General features: G+C 43.2%; 1 protein-coding gene across 1 annotated transcript in view; it reads right to left on the bottom strand.

Moving 5' to 3' along the window:
* Nucleotides 1-8389, bottom strand: part of LOC110526161 (LARGE xylosyl- and glucuronyltransferase 2) — a 161354-nt gene extending 152965 nt beyond the window's left edge. Inside the window, exon 1 of the mRNA XM_021606819.2 lies at nt 8287-8389. The gene's annotated coding sequence lies outside the window, so the exon portion shown is untranslated. The remainder of the gene's footprint in view (nt 1-8286) is intronic.
* Between the last annotated feature and the right edge of the window lie 6495 nt (nt 8390-14884).

Raw genomic sequence — 14884 nt, 5'->3', positions numbered from 1 at the left:
CTCATTATGATAAACAATGCCAGTTTGAATGAAATAATGTTTCCTTCAACCTGCTCTCATTCACCATTCAGGTCAGTGACATGCTAAAACTAGAGCAGCCATGGTAGTCTGTTTCCCAGAAGTCATATGTGAAGTAAACTCATCAACAGACACTGTTGGAGACTGATAAATATTGTTATGCTTGTGCTTAACCATTACTGCTTATGTGTATGCTCAACCCGTACCATCAAATAGCCTATACAAAATAGCCTATACAAATTGTTGATAAGCAAAACTATTCCCCATTGAGGAATGAGAAATACACCGTTCCTGATCGAAAGTAATCTCATCTAACATGATGAAAAATAAATGAATAAAACACGAGTTCTGCCAGTGCTGGCCAATGACGTCAAATGATTTATTTTTCTTCTCACATGTGGCGAATACAACAGGTGTAGGTAGACCTTACAGTGAAATGCTTGCTTAGTCAATGTGGAGGCTATATACAGGTGGTACCGTTACAGAGTCAATGTGGAGGCTATATACAGAAGGTACCGTTACAGAGTCAATGTGAAGGCTATATACAGGTTGTACCGTTACAGAGTCAATGTGGAGGCTATATACAGGTGGTACCGTTACAGAGTCAATGTGGAGGCTATATACAGGTGGTACCGTTACAGAGTCAATGTGAAGGCTATATACAGGTGGTACCGTTACAGAGTCAATGTGGAGGCTATATACAGGTGGTACCGTTACAGAGTCAATGTGGAGGCTATATACAGGTGGTACCGTTACAGAGTCAATGTGAAGGCTATATACAGGTTGTACCGTTACAGAGTCAATGTGGAGGCTATATACAGGTGGTACCGTTACAGAGTCAATGTGGAGGCTATATACAGGTGGTACCGTTACAGAGTCAATGTGAAGGCTATATACAGGTGGTACCGTTACAGAGTCAATGTGGAGGCTATATACAGGTGGTACCGTTACAGAGTCAATGTGGAGGCTATATACAGGTGGTACCGTTACAGAGTCAATGTGGAGGCTATATACAGAAGGTACCGTTACAGAGTCAATGTGGAGGCTATATACAAGTGGTACCGTTACAGAGTCAATGTGGAGGCTATATACAGAAGGTACCGTTACAGAGTCAATGTGGAGGCTATATACAGGTGGTACCGTTACAGAGTCAATGTGGAGGCTATATACAGAAGGTACCGTTACAGAGTCAATGTGAAGGCTATATACAGGTTGTACCGTTACAGAGTCAATGTGGAGGCTATATACAGGTTGTACCGTTACAGAGTCAATGTGGAGGCTATATACAGGTTGTACCGTTACAGAGTCAATGTGGAGGCTATATACAGGTGGTACCGTTACAGAGTCAATGTGGAGGCTATATACAGGTGGTACCGTTACAGAGTCAATGTGGAGGCTATATACAGGTGGTACCGTTACAGAGTCAATGTGGAGGCTATATACAGAAGGTACCGTTACAGAGTCAATGTGAAGGCTATATACAGGTTGTACCGTTACAGAGTCAATGTGGAGGCTATATACAGGTGGTACCGTTACAGAGTCAATGTGGAGGCTATATACAGGTGGTACCGTTACAGAGTCAATGTGGAGGCTATATACAGGTGGTACCGTTACAGAGTCAATGTGGAGGCTATATACAGAAGGTACCGTTACAGAGTCAATGTGAAGGCTATATACAGGTTGTACCGTTACAGAGTCAATGTGGAGGCTATATACAGGTGGTACCGTTACAGAGTCAATGTGGAGGCTATATACAGGTGGTACCGTTACAGAGTCAATGTGAAGGCTATATACAGGTGGTACCGTTACAGAGTCAATGTGGAGGCTATATACAGGTGGTACCGTTACAGAGTCAATGTGGAGGCTATATACAGGTGGTACCGTTACAGAGTCAATGTGGAGGCTATATACAAGTGGTACCGTTACAGAGTCAATGTGGAGGCTATATACAAGTGGTACCGTTACAGAGTCAATGTGGAGGCTATATACAGGTGGTACCATTACAGAGTCAATGTGGAGGCTATATACAGGTGGTACCGTTACAGAGTCAATGTGGAGGCTATATACAGAAGGTACCGTTACAGAGTCAATGTGAAGGCTATATACAGGTTGTACCGTTACAGAGTCAATGTGGAGGCTATATACAGGTTGTACCGTTACAGAGTCAATGTGGAGGCTATATACAGGTTGTACCGTTACAGAGTCAATGTGGAGGCTATATACAGGTGGTACCGTTACAGAGTCAATGTGGAGGATATATACAGGTGGTACCGTTTCAGAGTCAATGTGGAGGCTATATACAGGTTGTACCGTTACAGAGTCAATGTGGAGGCTATATACAGGTGGTACCGTTACAGAGTCAATGTGGAGGATATATACAGGTGGTACCGTTACAGAGTCAATGTGGAGGCTATATACAGAAGGTACCGTTACAGAGTCAATGTGAAGGCTATATACAGGTTGTACCGTTACAGAGTCAATGTGGAGGCTATATACAGGTGGTACCGTTACAGAGTCAATGTGGAGGCTATATACAGGTGGTACCGTTACAGAGTCAATGTGGAGGCTATATACAGAAGGTACCGTTACAGAGTCAATGTGAAGGCTATAGACAGGTTGTACCGTTACAGAGTCAATGTGGAGGCTATATACAGGTGGTACCGTTACAGAGTCAATGTGGAGGCTATATACAGGTGGTACCGTTACAGAGTCAATGTGCGGGGGCACCGGTTAGTCGAGGCAATTGAGGTAATACGTACATGTAGGTAAAATTATTAAAGTGACTATGCATAGCTAATAATCAGAGAGTAGCAGCAGTGTAAAATAGGGGGCTGGGTAGCCCTTTGATTAGCTGTTCAGGAGTCTTATGGCTTGGGGGTAGAAGCTGTTAAGAAGCCTTTTGGACCTAGACTTGGCGCTCCAGAACCGCTTGCCGTGTGGTAGTAGAGAGAACAGGATGGCTGGAGTCTTTGATAATTTTTAGGGCCTTCCTCTATCACCGCCTGGAATAGAGGTCCTGGATGGCAGGAAGCTTGGCCAAAGCGATGTACCCTCTGTAGTGCCTTGCGGTCGGAGGCCGAGCAGTTGCCATACCAGGCAGTAATCAAACCAGTCAGGGTGTGCCCTCTTCACGACTGTCTTGGTGTGCTTGGACCATTCTAGTTTGTTGGTGATGTAGACACCAAGGACCTTGAAGCTCTCAACCTGCTCCACTACAGTCCCGTTGATGAGGATGGGAGCATGCTCGGTCCTCCTTTTCTTGTAGTCCACAATCATCTCCTTTGTCTTGATCACATTGAGGGAGAGGTTGTTGTCCTGGCACCACATGACCTCCTCCCTATAAGCTGTCTCGTCATTGTCAGGTATCAGGCCTATATCTGTTTTGTCATAGGCAAACTTAATGATGGTGTTGGAGTCGTGCCTGGCCGTGCAGTCATGAGTGAACAGGGAGTACAGGAGGGGACTGAGCATGCACCCCTGAGTGGCCCCGTGTTGAGGATCAGCGTGGCGGATGTGCGGTTACCTACCCTTACCACCTGGAGGTTGCCCGTCAGGAAGTCCAGGATCCAGTTGCAGACAGAGGTGTTTAGTCCCAGGGTCTTTAGCTTAGTGATGAGCTTTGAGGGCACCATGGTGTTGAACGCTGAGCTGTAGTCAATCAATAGCATTCTCACATACGTAGGTGTTCCTTTTGTCCAGGTGGGAAAGAGAAGTGTGGAGTGCAATGGAGATTGCATCATCTGTGGATCTGTTGGGGTGGTATGCAAATTATGGTGGGTCTAGGGTTTCTGGGATAATGGTGTTGATGTGGGCCATGACCAGGCTTTCAAAGCACTTCATGGCTACAGACGTGAGTGCTACGGATCGGTAGTCATTTAGGCAGATTACCTTAGTGTTCTTGGGCACATGGACTATGGTGGTATGCTTGAAACATGTTGCTATTACAGACAGACAGGGAGAGGATGAAAATGTCAGTAAAAACACTTGCCAGTTGGCCAGCTCATGCTCGGAGTACACATCCTGGTAATCCGTCTGGCCCTGCGGCCTTGTGAATGTTGACCTGTTTAAAGGTCTTACTCACATCGGCTGCGGAGAGCGTGATCACACAGTCTTCGGGAAACAGCTGGTGCTCTCCTGCATGTTTCAGTGTTACTTGCCTCGAAGCGAGCATAAAAGTAATTTAGCGTGTGGTAGTGTTGTGTCACTGGGCAGCTCTCGGCTGTGCTTCCCTTTGTAGTTTGTAAGCTCTGCCACATCCACCGAGCGTTGGAGCCAGTGTAGTGCGATTTAATCTTAGTCCTGTATTGACGCTTTGCCTGATTGATGGTCAGTCGGGCGGTATGGAGGGATTTCTTATAAGCTTCCGGATTAGAGTCCCACTCCTTGAAAGTGGCAGCTCTACCCTTTAGCTCAGTGCGGATGTTGCCAGTAATCCATGGCTTCTGGTTGGGGTATGTACATACAGTCACTGTGGGGACGACGTCATCAATGCATCAATGCACTTATTGATGATGAAGCCAGTGACTGATGTGGTGTACTCCTCAATGCCATGGGAAGAACATAGTCCAGTCTGTGCTAGCAAAACAGTCATGTAGCTTAGCATCTGTTTTATCTGAAGTCACTAATGCTTCCTGCTTTAATTGTTGCTTGTAAGCAGGAATCAAGAGGATAGAGTTATGGTCAGATTTGCCAAATGGAGGACAAGGGAGAGCTTTGTACATGTCTCTGTGTGTGGTGGTCTAGAGTTTTTTTCCCCTCTGGTTGCACATTTAACATGTTGATGGAGATTTTGTAAAATGTTTTTACGTTTCCCTGCATTAAAGTCCCCGGCCACTAGGAGCTCCGCCTCTGGAAGAGCGTTTTCCTGTTTGTTTATGGCCGTATACAGCTCATTAAGTGTGGTCTTAGTTCCAGCATCTTTCTGTGGTGGTATATAGACAGCTATGAAAATACAAATTAAAACACACTCTAGGTAGATAGTGTGGTCTACAGCTTATCAAGAGATAATCTACCTCAGGCGAGCAAAACCTTGAGACTTTCTTAAATATCGTGCACCAGCTGTTGTTCACAAATATACATAGACGCCACCCCTTGTCTTACCAGAGGCTGCTGTTCTATCCTGCCGATACAGTGTAAAACCCGCCAGCTGTATGTTCTTCATGTCGTCGTTCAGCCACGACTTGGTGATACATACGTTTTTAATGTTAAATTTGGTTCGTAGGTCATCGATTTTATTTTCCAATGATTGCACGTTGACCAATAGGACAGATGGCAGTGGGGGTTTACTCGCTCGCCTACGAATTCTCAGATGGCAGCCTGACCTCTGTCCCCTTCGTGTCCTTCTTCTCTTCACGCAAATGATGGAGATTTGGGCCTGTTCCTGTAGAAGCAGTATATCCGTCACGTCGGACTCGCTAAAGGAAAAAGCTTCTTCCAGCTCGTGGTGAGTAATCGCTGTGCTGATGTCCAGGAGTTATTTTCAGTCATTAGAGATGGTAGCAGCAACATTATGTAAAAAAATAAGTTACAAACAAAGCAACAACAAAAAACGAACAAAATAACATGGCTAGGAGCACGTAAAACGTCAGCCATCCTCTACGGGCCATTTTTCAAGTCACTGGTGCAGTTCCAGTACGTCATAGCAATAGCTCTGCTGCCCTTCAACACAAATAGCTAGCTGCCCTCTCACACTCCCCTCAAGTAAACCTTACTGTCTAAGGTGGGAGAAAGACCGAGAGAGACACAGAGCGCGAGGCAAGAGACAGAAGGAGAGGACAGACAAAGAGTGTGTGGGGGGGGGGGGTGGAGAGAAGACGGAGAGCGAGACACTGTAGATAGAGAGAAAGTGAGAGAAACCTCTCTCCAACATCTCTTCTGATAATACTGTGTGTGTGTGTGTGTGTGTAACTCACAGACAACACTGCTGACGCCATAGCTCATCTACAGTATATCATTTGATTTAATTGCCTGAGAGAGGGGTGGCGATGCATCTGTTTTTCGATGGTCGACAGCCTCCGGATGGTGATGGCCCCAGCCATGTTCAAAGACAATGTATTTAATTACCACGCCACACAATATCTGCCCTCCCCAGCAGGATCGCACAGGGGTCAGCAAGGAGCAGTAGCTATAGCCGCACCAAATGTGATTCAGTGTTTTCTGTTCATTATAATGAGGACAAATTGGGGTGTAAGTGCCTCGGCTGAGCTGGGCATCTAATGCTATGTCCTGTGCGGTCACTAAGCAGTCTCAAACAGAAGCAACAATACAGGGGTATGTAATTAAGGGTGATCGCATAATTGTTGAATGATGACGCACACAGGAAACACACACACAAATAAAGGAATTAGAATACACAAGTGCACGTGCCTATGCGCGCACGCACACACACACACACACACACACAATCCTAACTATTAGGTAGGGGACAGAAACTGAAACCGTAACTAACCTAAAGCTCTGCACACAGAGAATGAGGACCACAATGAAAATAAGCCTACAGGCTTTGTGTTTTTATACTTGATAAAAAAACATTTATGTACGCAATGTTGTCTCCGGCCGGAGAAGCCTACTACTTTTTATTATCCAATAAATAATACTGCATTTTAATTCCATGGCTCTACCAAGGTATTTTATATAGCAATTCATACTACTCGAGCAATGTATGAAAGAAAGTGAATGACTGCACAGGATGACCACTTCACCCATAGAGTTTAAATAAACACCTTCAATGCACCTCCTTTCATACATTTTTAAGTTTTCATATAGGATGCATATCAGTATTTCGGTCAATTAAGGGGCTTTTGGAGAGCATTTAAGACAGGGCACCAAACAATAGCTATTGCTATTAAGACCTAACTAGTCCCCAATCACCAAGTATCGCCAAATGTGGAGAGAGTGTACATTATGAACTAGCCACTAATTAGCACTGAACACATGTGAGCGCCAATTCAGTGCAGGCTAATGGCTAATTAGCTGCTAACACATTGCATTAGCAATAGAACGCTACCGTTAATTAGCTATGGCTAACCATTTATTTAAATTCTATGGCGCATCGCTCCTATTCTCCTGTTCTAGAATGGGATAGAAATCCCTACTTTCTCCTTTAGAACGCACTCATGCTATATGGCAGACCGCGCCGAATACCAGCTATTGTTTGTCCACAGACCTAAGTGTTCCCAAAATCGGTTTATGAGCAGTAATCTGCAGTAATTATGAGCAGTAATCTGGGATTTGGTGGGAAAGACGTCAAAAAGGTCCCTCCCAGTCTACTGCAACACAGCTGTCACCCCCACCTAAAGATGTTTTAGTATAGTGCAGATGAAGGGGAAAAGTGACTGAAGAGACCACTGGCGAGAGAGTAGTGATATTTCTGTGTTAGCTCATTAAGGTGTTACGTGGCGTCAGCTAAACACAAGGAAATTAACTGGATAGAGAGAAGAGGGGAAGAGAAGAGGAAGAAAGAGGGAGGAGGGGAGGAAAAGGAGGAGAGAGAAAGAAGCGCAGAGGGATATGCTTTTTGACAAGCTCAGGTGAATGGCGATGCCATCAAAATGCACATTGTGATGACAGAGAGTCACTTCAGCAGCAATCTGTGTTGTATTCGCTGTGATTTGTTAACTAAATTAGTTACGGCCCACTGAATCCCCTGGGAAACATTAGTTTGAAAACAGCAGCGGGAGAGGAGAGTGATCTATAACGCTGACAGAGAAACTGATCCACAGACTGCACTGTAACAATGTGAGGGGCTGAGTTAATAAATGCATTCAAAACATGTACACAGGCATACACATGCACAAACAAACAATGAGGAACAATTGTGAGATAAAGAAGTAGGAAGAGTAGAGAGAGGGAGAGGGAGTAAAAACGAGGGGGTTGTAGAGTTTGTGCTTTGTAAGGATTTATGAAATCTCTCTAAGCTCATCTTGCCTCGTCATCAAGGTCACCTAGACCGTGTGTGTATGAGCGTGTGTGTCTTGTCACATTCCATATTTTAATTTCCTCCAGTTACTTTATTTCAGTGCACCTTGAAAGATCTTCAAGGTCCAGAAAGTGTATTTCCTGGTTCTTGGAATTCTAACTTTTCAGTCTACAGTAAAAGCTCAGGGATTTAGAAGTGCTATGGATCTCTGTGCATAGGAGCAATGCCTGAATACCAATACATTCTCACTTAATAATAGCGCAAAATAAATCACAGGGGAACACAACACTTTATATTGGGTATTAGTCAACGGAGAGACGTATTGACAGAAACAATGAAACCAAACCTACTTGGTTGATCGACAGACTTGATTGATAGACCAGTTGAATTGAAGGTTGAGTGTTTTGCTTTCAATGCATCAGTCCTCCTGCAGTCAGAGAAAGAGAGAGAGAGAGAGAGAGACTCTACACAATTGGACTTTTAGCCTACACACAGTGTGTGAAGCTTCTCTGCTTACGATAATACGATAATAATGTAATGTGTCAAGTCGGCAAACATGATAAAATATGTCATTATTCAACTCCTTTACTGCGACCTGTCATTTACAGTATCATGTAATGAATGTGTTATGACAGGTGTCATGAGGCATGTACTGTTGATGAGTTACTCGTGAGGTGTTATTAATGCACTTCCTAAGTCTGTTCTACAGGCGTGGAAACACGATTGGTCACTGTGTTTGTGTTTGTGTGTGTCTGTGCCTACCTGCCTACAATCCTGTGTGTGCATATGTCAGTGCGTGCATTTCGCTAACCCTTCTTTCTATTCGAGCTCAGTCTTCAGTGTGATTGGAGCTACCGTTACAGTAAGGTGCCATGGGAGTTCATCATGCAAATACACTTTTTTTTTAAAATGGTAAACACTCAGACACTGATAACATGCGTGTCTATATGCTTGTACTGAGTGTGTGGTAATGGCCCTTAATTGTAGCGAACATCAGCCATTAGCATCAGAGCAGACACAGACTGGAGCCTAAGAGCACAGCGTTTCTAAACCTAGAGGCGCAACATCGCAAGTCTTCTGGGAACGCTTGCAAAACAGACCACGCAGACCAGGCCAGTGTTTGGGGCTGGAGAAGTCAATGAGAGAAGTGAACAAACTATTCCATAGGCGATTTTCTTGAAATCCAAAAGGCACTACCTAGATTCGAGCCAATCTAGGCAGTCTAACGTAGTTAAACATGTCATTACTTCAACTGACGTGAAAGTGACAAACTGACACATTTTCATTTGGTCAAAAACAACTATATATCAAAGGAGTGCCTTTGCTTTGACGGCCTACACATGCGCAATTCGGGCGAGACGACCGTCAGACCCGAAGATGAGGTGTTTATATACGCATGAGCTTAGCTAGCCAACGTCGCCATGACATCGCCTACAAGTGTGATCAGGGATTTCTATTGGAGAAGCAGTTTCTGCCCATCTTCATCCTGTCTTTGCTAACAGCATGCAACAACACACACAGCCAGCGCAGCAAGAGTAGGAGCCTTAGGAGGAACACAAAGAGTGTAATGGCACGCCCACCGTGTCTGGCATAAGGAGCAGACAAAGAGGAACCCAGACAGGTCATAAACATCAGATGGTTCATGAAGACCAGAGATAAGACAACAACAACAAGGCTTTTTAATCACTAGTCTCTGACCACAGATGAAGACAAGATACACAATAATATATCTGGGCCTGTATCCCTAAAATCTACGTCTCAGAGTAGGAGTGCCCATCTAGGATTAGTTCCTGTCCACATAATCATATTCATTATTATCTTAAAAGCTAAACTGATCCTAGATCAGCACTCCTACTCTAAGATGCTTAGCATGCCCTGCGGTTGCTGAAGGAAAACTTAGTGTTGAAAGCCCTTTATTCATAAAGTGTCTCAAAGTAGGAGTGTTGATCTAGGATCAATCCCCCCCCCCAGTTCATGTAATTTGTTAGGATCAAAAAAGGCAAACTGATCCTAGATCAGCACTCGCTGAAACACTGTGTGAATATTATGTCAATATTTGAGTCTCTATGTCGAGAACTCAAATGATCATGTGATAAGGTTCACACTGGTTGGTCATAAAACAAACATATATTAATGAAAACACAGTAGATATAGGCTACTTGCAAGATGATTCATTCCAACGAAGTCGGAAATTTACATACACCTTAGCCAAAGACATTTAAACTCAGTTTTTCACAATTCCTGACATTTAATCCTAGTAAAAACTCCCTGTCTTAGGTATGTTAGGATCACCACTTTATTTTAAGAATGTGAAATTTCAGAATAATAGTAGAGAGAATGATTTATTTCAGCTTTTATTTCTATCATCACATTCCCAGTGGGCCAGACGTTTACATACACTCAAATACTATTTGGTAGCATTGCCGTTAAATTGTTTAACTTGGGACAAACATTTTGGGTAGCCTTCCACATTCTTCCCACAACAAGTTGGGTGAATTTTGGCCCATTCCTCCTGACAGAGCTGGTGTTACTGAGTCAGGTTTGTCGGCCTCCTTACAGATGAGTGTGGTACCATCAGGCGTTTGGAAATTGCTCCCAAGGATGAACCAGACTTGTGGAGGTCATGGCTGATTTCTTTTGATATTCTCATGATGTCAAGCAAAGAGTTTGAAGGTAGGCCTTGAAATACATCAACAGGTACACCTCCAATTGACTCAAATTATGTCAATTAGCCTATCAGAAGCTTCTAAAGCCATGATATTTTCTGGAATTTTCCAAGCTGTTTAAAGGCACAGTCAACTTAGTGTATGTAAACTTCTGACCCACGGGAATTGTGACATAGTGAATTATAAGTGAAATAATCTGTCTGTAAACAATTGTTGGAAAACGTACTTGTGTCATGCACAAAGTAGATGTCCTAACCGACTTGCCAAAACTATAGTTGTGAACAAGAAATTAGTGGAGTGGTTGAAAAACAAGTTTCAATGACTCCAACCTAAGTGTATGTACACTTCTGACTTCAACTGTACATTGTTCATCTCAGTTAAACAGAAGATCTGATATCCATGGCAACACAATGTCCATATACTGTAAATAAATAAAAAAAGCAATATTCATGAATATTACCACACCGTACCATAAAGGGGTTGCCGTGAATTTGACAGTGACTTACAGGCAGCGTTGGCAAGTAAGTTACTGTATTTCAATTTGAGTACACCTAATATAATCTAAATACGGTATCAAAGCAAGTAATGTGTTATGAACACAGTACAATACTGTAGAATTGGCTGAATTATACTGTAAAAAAAGAAAGTAAATGTGACTATAATAGTAATTAATGGATGAATTCATGAAATCCAGTCAGAGGAGATGGGAATTGTATTTTACAGTAATTACATGGGAATAGTGAGAGCAGGTTGAGTTACATATTACAGCATATCAATGAATATTTGGTGTTTTATATCACCTGCACTCCTAGGGGGCTTAACATAGGCTTCCAAACTGGCAGTTACTATAGTACGTACTCATATATTTTACTATTGAATATGATGATACTCAAATGCCAACAATTTGATCAGTCTACAACAGAAATAACACCTGTTGACCAACCTGGAGGATTGTATGATATCCACTCAATACATGAGGATTATATACTGATAAAAAGGAGACGAACACTGTAAGCTAAAAATGGACATAGTGAGACACTTAATCTAACTAGTCTTCATCACTTGACCCGCCTAACCCATGCGGGAGAGAGGCGGGGAGAGAGCGAGGAAGGACGGGCAGGATGGAGACAGAAGAGCTGGAGACAGAGAAAAAAAAAAAGAAAACATAAAAAGATGGAGCGAGAAAGAGGGAGAAAGGGGAGTTAATTATTTTTTTCCTGCTCGTCTTCCCTTATCCTGCACGGCCACCCCGGAGAACAAGTGAGAGTATGAAGAACCAATTTTTCCAATTATCATGAATGAGGCTGGAGATTAGATGCAGATTGATTTCTGAAGCTGTTGTCATAACATGAACCAGGGGAAAAATCCATGCTGTTATTGTTACCAAGTGGAATTGGCCTTTCAATAAAACACGAATGGGGAGTTTTTAAAAAGGTGATTCTGTCTTAATCTCCACACACACACGCACACACACACACACACACACACACACACACACACACACACACACACACACACACACACACACACACACACACACACACACACACACACACACACACACACACACACACACACACACACACACACACACACACACACACACAATTCATTGAATTGGTCCTCTTCAATTGGAACCCAGTGTGTGTGAGTGTAGCTGTTCAAAGTCAGTGTTTCCCTAACAAAAGACGACCCACAGGATCTGGTCTTTCTATTTACCGTCTCTCTCACCGACAGTGTGTTTATCCCAGCATGTCAGCTGGCCAGTGAACCATTCAACCACCACGGGGCTTTCTCCTCTTAACTCTGCTAATTACTACTGTCTCTGCCTCTGAAAAGGAAAAAACAGGGCAAGTGTGTGCTCGAACATCTATTTTCTCTTAGTAAACTGACTAGATAGTATCAATTGCAACTAAAAAGTCTATAAAGTCTGCTTTCATTTTCTGGGAAATTTTCTGTCTGCAAAACTGATTTCAACACCGAAAAAACAACTCACTGTTGTTGTGGAAATCTTTCTTTACCATGTCAAAAAGAACATGGCAATTGTTTTACATGGATGTAAAGTGAAGGGCAGGAAAATGCCTTTCACACTATGCAATCCCTAGCTGAAGGATTACAAACATATTGCCACTTACTTAGAATAGACAATGAGCTGAATTCTCCGGGATATTCTGGAGGTTGTGACAGAAAACCGGTGGTGGAAAAAGTAGCCAATTGTCCTGCTTGAGTTAAAGTAAAGATACCTTAATAGACAATGAACACCGAAAAAAAAAAAAAACTCACTGTTGTTGTGGAAATCTTTCTTTACCATGTCAAAAAGAACATGGCAATTGTTTTACATGGATGTAAAGTGAAGGGCAGGAAAATGCCTTTCACACTATGCAATCCCTAGCTGAAGGATTACAAACATATTGCCACTTACTGAGAATAGACAATGAGCTGAATTCTCCGGAATATTCTGGAGGTTATGACAGAAAACCGGTGGTGGAAAAAGTAGCCAATTGTCCTGCTTGAGTTAAAGTAAAGATACCTTAATAGACAATGACTCAAGTAAAGGTGAAAGTTACCTAGTAAAATACTACTTGAGTAAAAGTCAAAGTATTTGGTTTAAAATATACGTAAGTATCAAAAGTAAAAGTATAAATCATTTGTAAATTCCTTATATTATATAAACCAGATGACACCATTTTCTTGTTTTTTAATTTATGGAGACCCAGGTGTACACTCCAGCATAATTTAAAAACTGTCACGTTCTGACCTTTATTTCCTTTGTTTTGTCTTTATTTAGTATGGTCAGGGGGTGAGTTGGGGTGGGCAGTCTGTTCGTTTTTCTATGTTTGGTTTCTGTTTCGGCCTAGTATGGTTCTCAATCAGAGGCAGGTGTCGTTAGTTGTCTCTGAGAATCATACTTAGGTAGCCTGGGTTTTACTGTAGGTTTGTGGGTGTTTGTTTCCGTGTCAGTGTTTGTCCCAACATGGTACTGTTTCGGTTTAGTTTCTTTTGTTATTTTTGTATTCAGTGTTCAGTGCTTTCTTTGATTAAAGTTATGGACACATACCACGCTGCATCTTGGTCCGATCCTTACTCCTCTTCAGACGAGGAGGAGATCTGCCGTTAACGAAGCATGTGTTTAGTGAGTCCGCCAGATCAGAGACAATAGCTGACCAGGTATGTTCTCTTGATAAGTGTGTGAATTGGACCCTTTTCTTGTACTGCTAATCATTCAAAATGTAATTAATACTTTTGGGTGTCAGGAAAATTGTATGGAGTAAAATGTACATTATTTTCTTTAGGAATGTAGTGCAGTAAAAGTTCTCAAAAACATAAATAGTAAAGTACAGATAATTTGTAACGGTTTTCTTTGGGTGAAGTAGAGTCGGACCAAAACGCAGCGTGGTATTCTTGATTCATCTTTAATAATGATGAAAAAAACAAACAATACAAAAACAAGAAACGTATCGAGAAAACCTAACAGCCTATACTGGTGCACATACAAACACAGAGACAGGAACAATCACCCACAAACACACAGTGAAACCCAGGCTACCTAAATATGGTTCCCAATCAGAGACAATGACTAACACCTGCCTCTGATTGAGAACCATATCAGGCCAGATATAGAAATAGACAAACAAGACATCCAACATAGAATGCCAACCCAGCTCACGTCCTGACCAACACTAAAACAAGGAAAACACACACGAACAATGGTCAGAACGTGACAGTACCCCCTCCAAGGTGCGGACTCCGGACGCACAACCTAAACCTATAGGGGAGGGTGTGGGTGGGCATCTGTCCGCGGTGGTGGCTCTGGCGCTGGACGTGGACCCCACTCAATAATAGTCTTAGTCCACCTCCTTAGCGTCCCTAGATAGGCGACCCTCCTTAATGGCAGCTCGGGACAGAGGGGCAGCTCGGGACAGAGGGACAGCTCGGGACAGAGGGACAGCTCGGGACAGAGGTAGCTCGGGACTGAGGGGTAGCTCGGGACTGAGGGGTAGCTCGGGACTGAGAGGAAGCTCAGCATTGAGAGGAAGCCCAGGCAAGTAGTTGGCTCTGGCAGATCCCGGCTGGCTGGCAGTTCTGGCAGATACTGGCTGACTGGCAGTTCTGGCAGATCCCGGCTGACTGGCGGATCTGGAAGATCCTGGCTGAATGGCGGATCCTGGCTGAATAGCGGATCCTGGCTGACTGGCAGTTCTGGAAGATCCTGGCTGAATGGCGGATGCCGGCTGAATAGCGGATCCTGGCTGACTGGCAGATTTGGAATATCCTGGCTGAC

This window comes from Oncorhynchus mykiss, chromosome 6 (genome assembly GCF_013265735.2).
Source record: "Oncorhynchus mykiss isolate Arlee chromosome 6, USDA_OmykA_1.1, whole genome shotgun sequence".
NCBI lineage: Eukaryota > Metazoa > Chordata > Actinopteri > Salmoniformes > Salmonidae > Oncorhynchus > Oncorhynchus mykiss.
The sequence above is the reverse complement of the archived record's forward strand: the minus strand, read 5'-3'. Positions and strand labels throughout refer to the sequence as shown.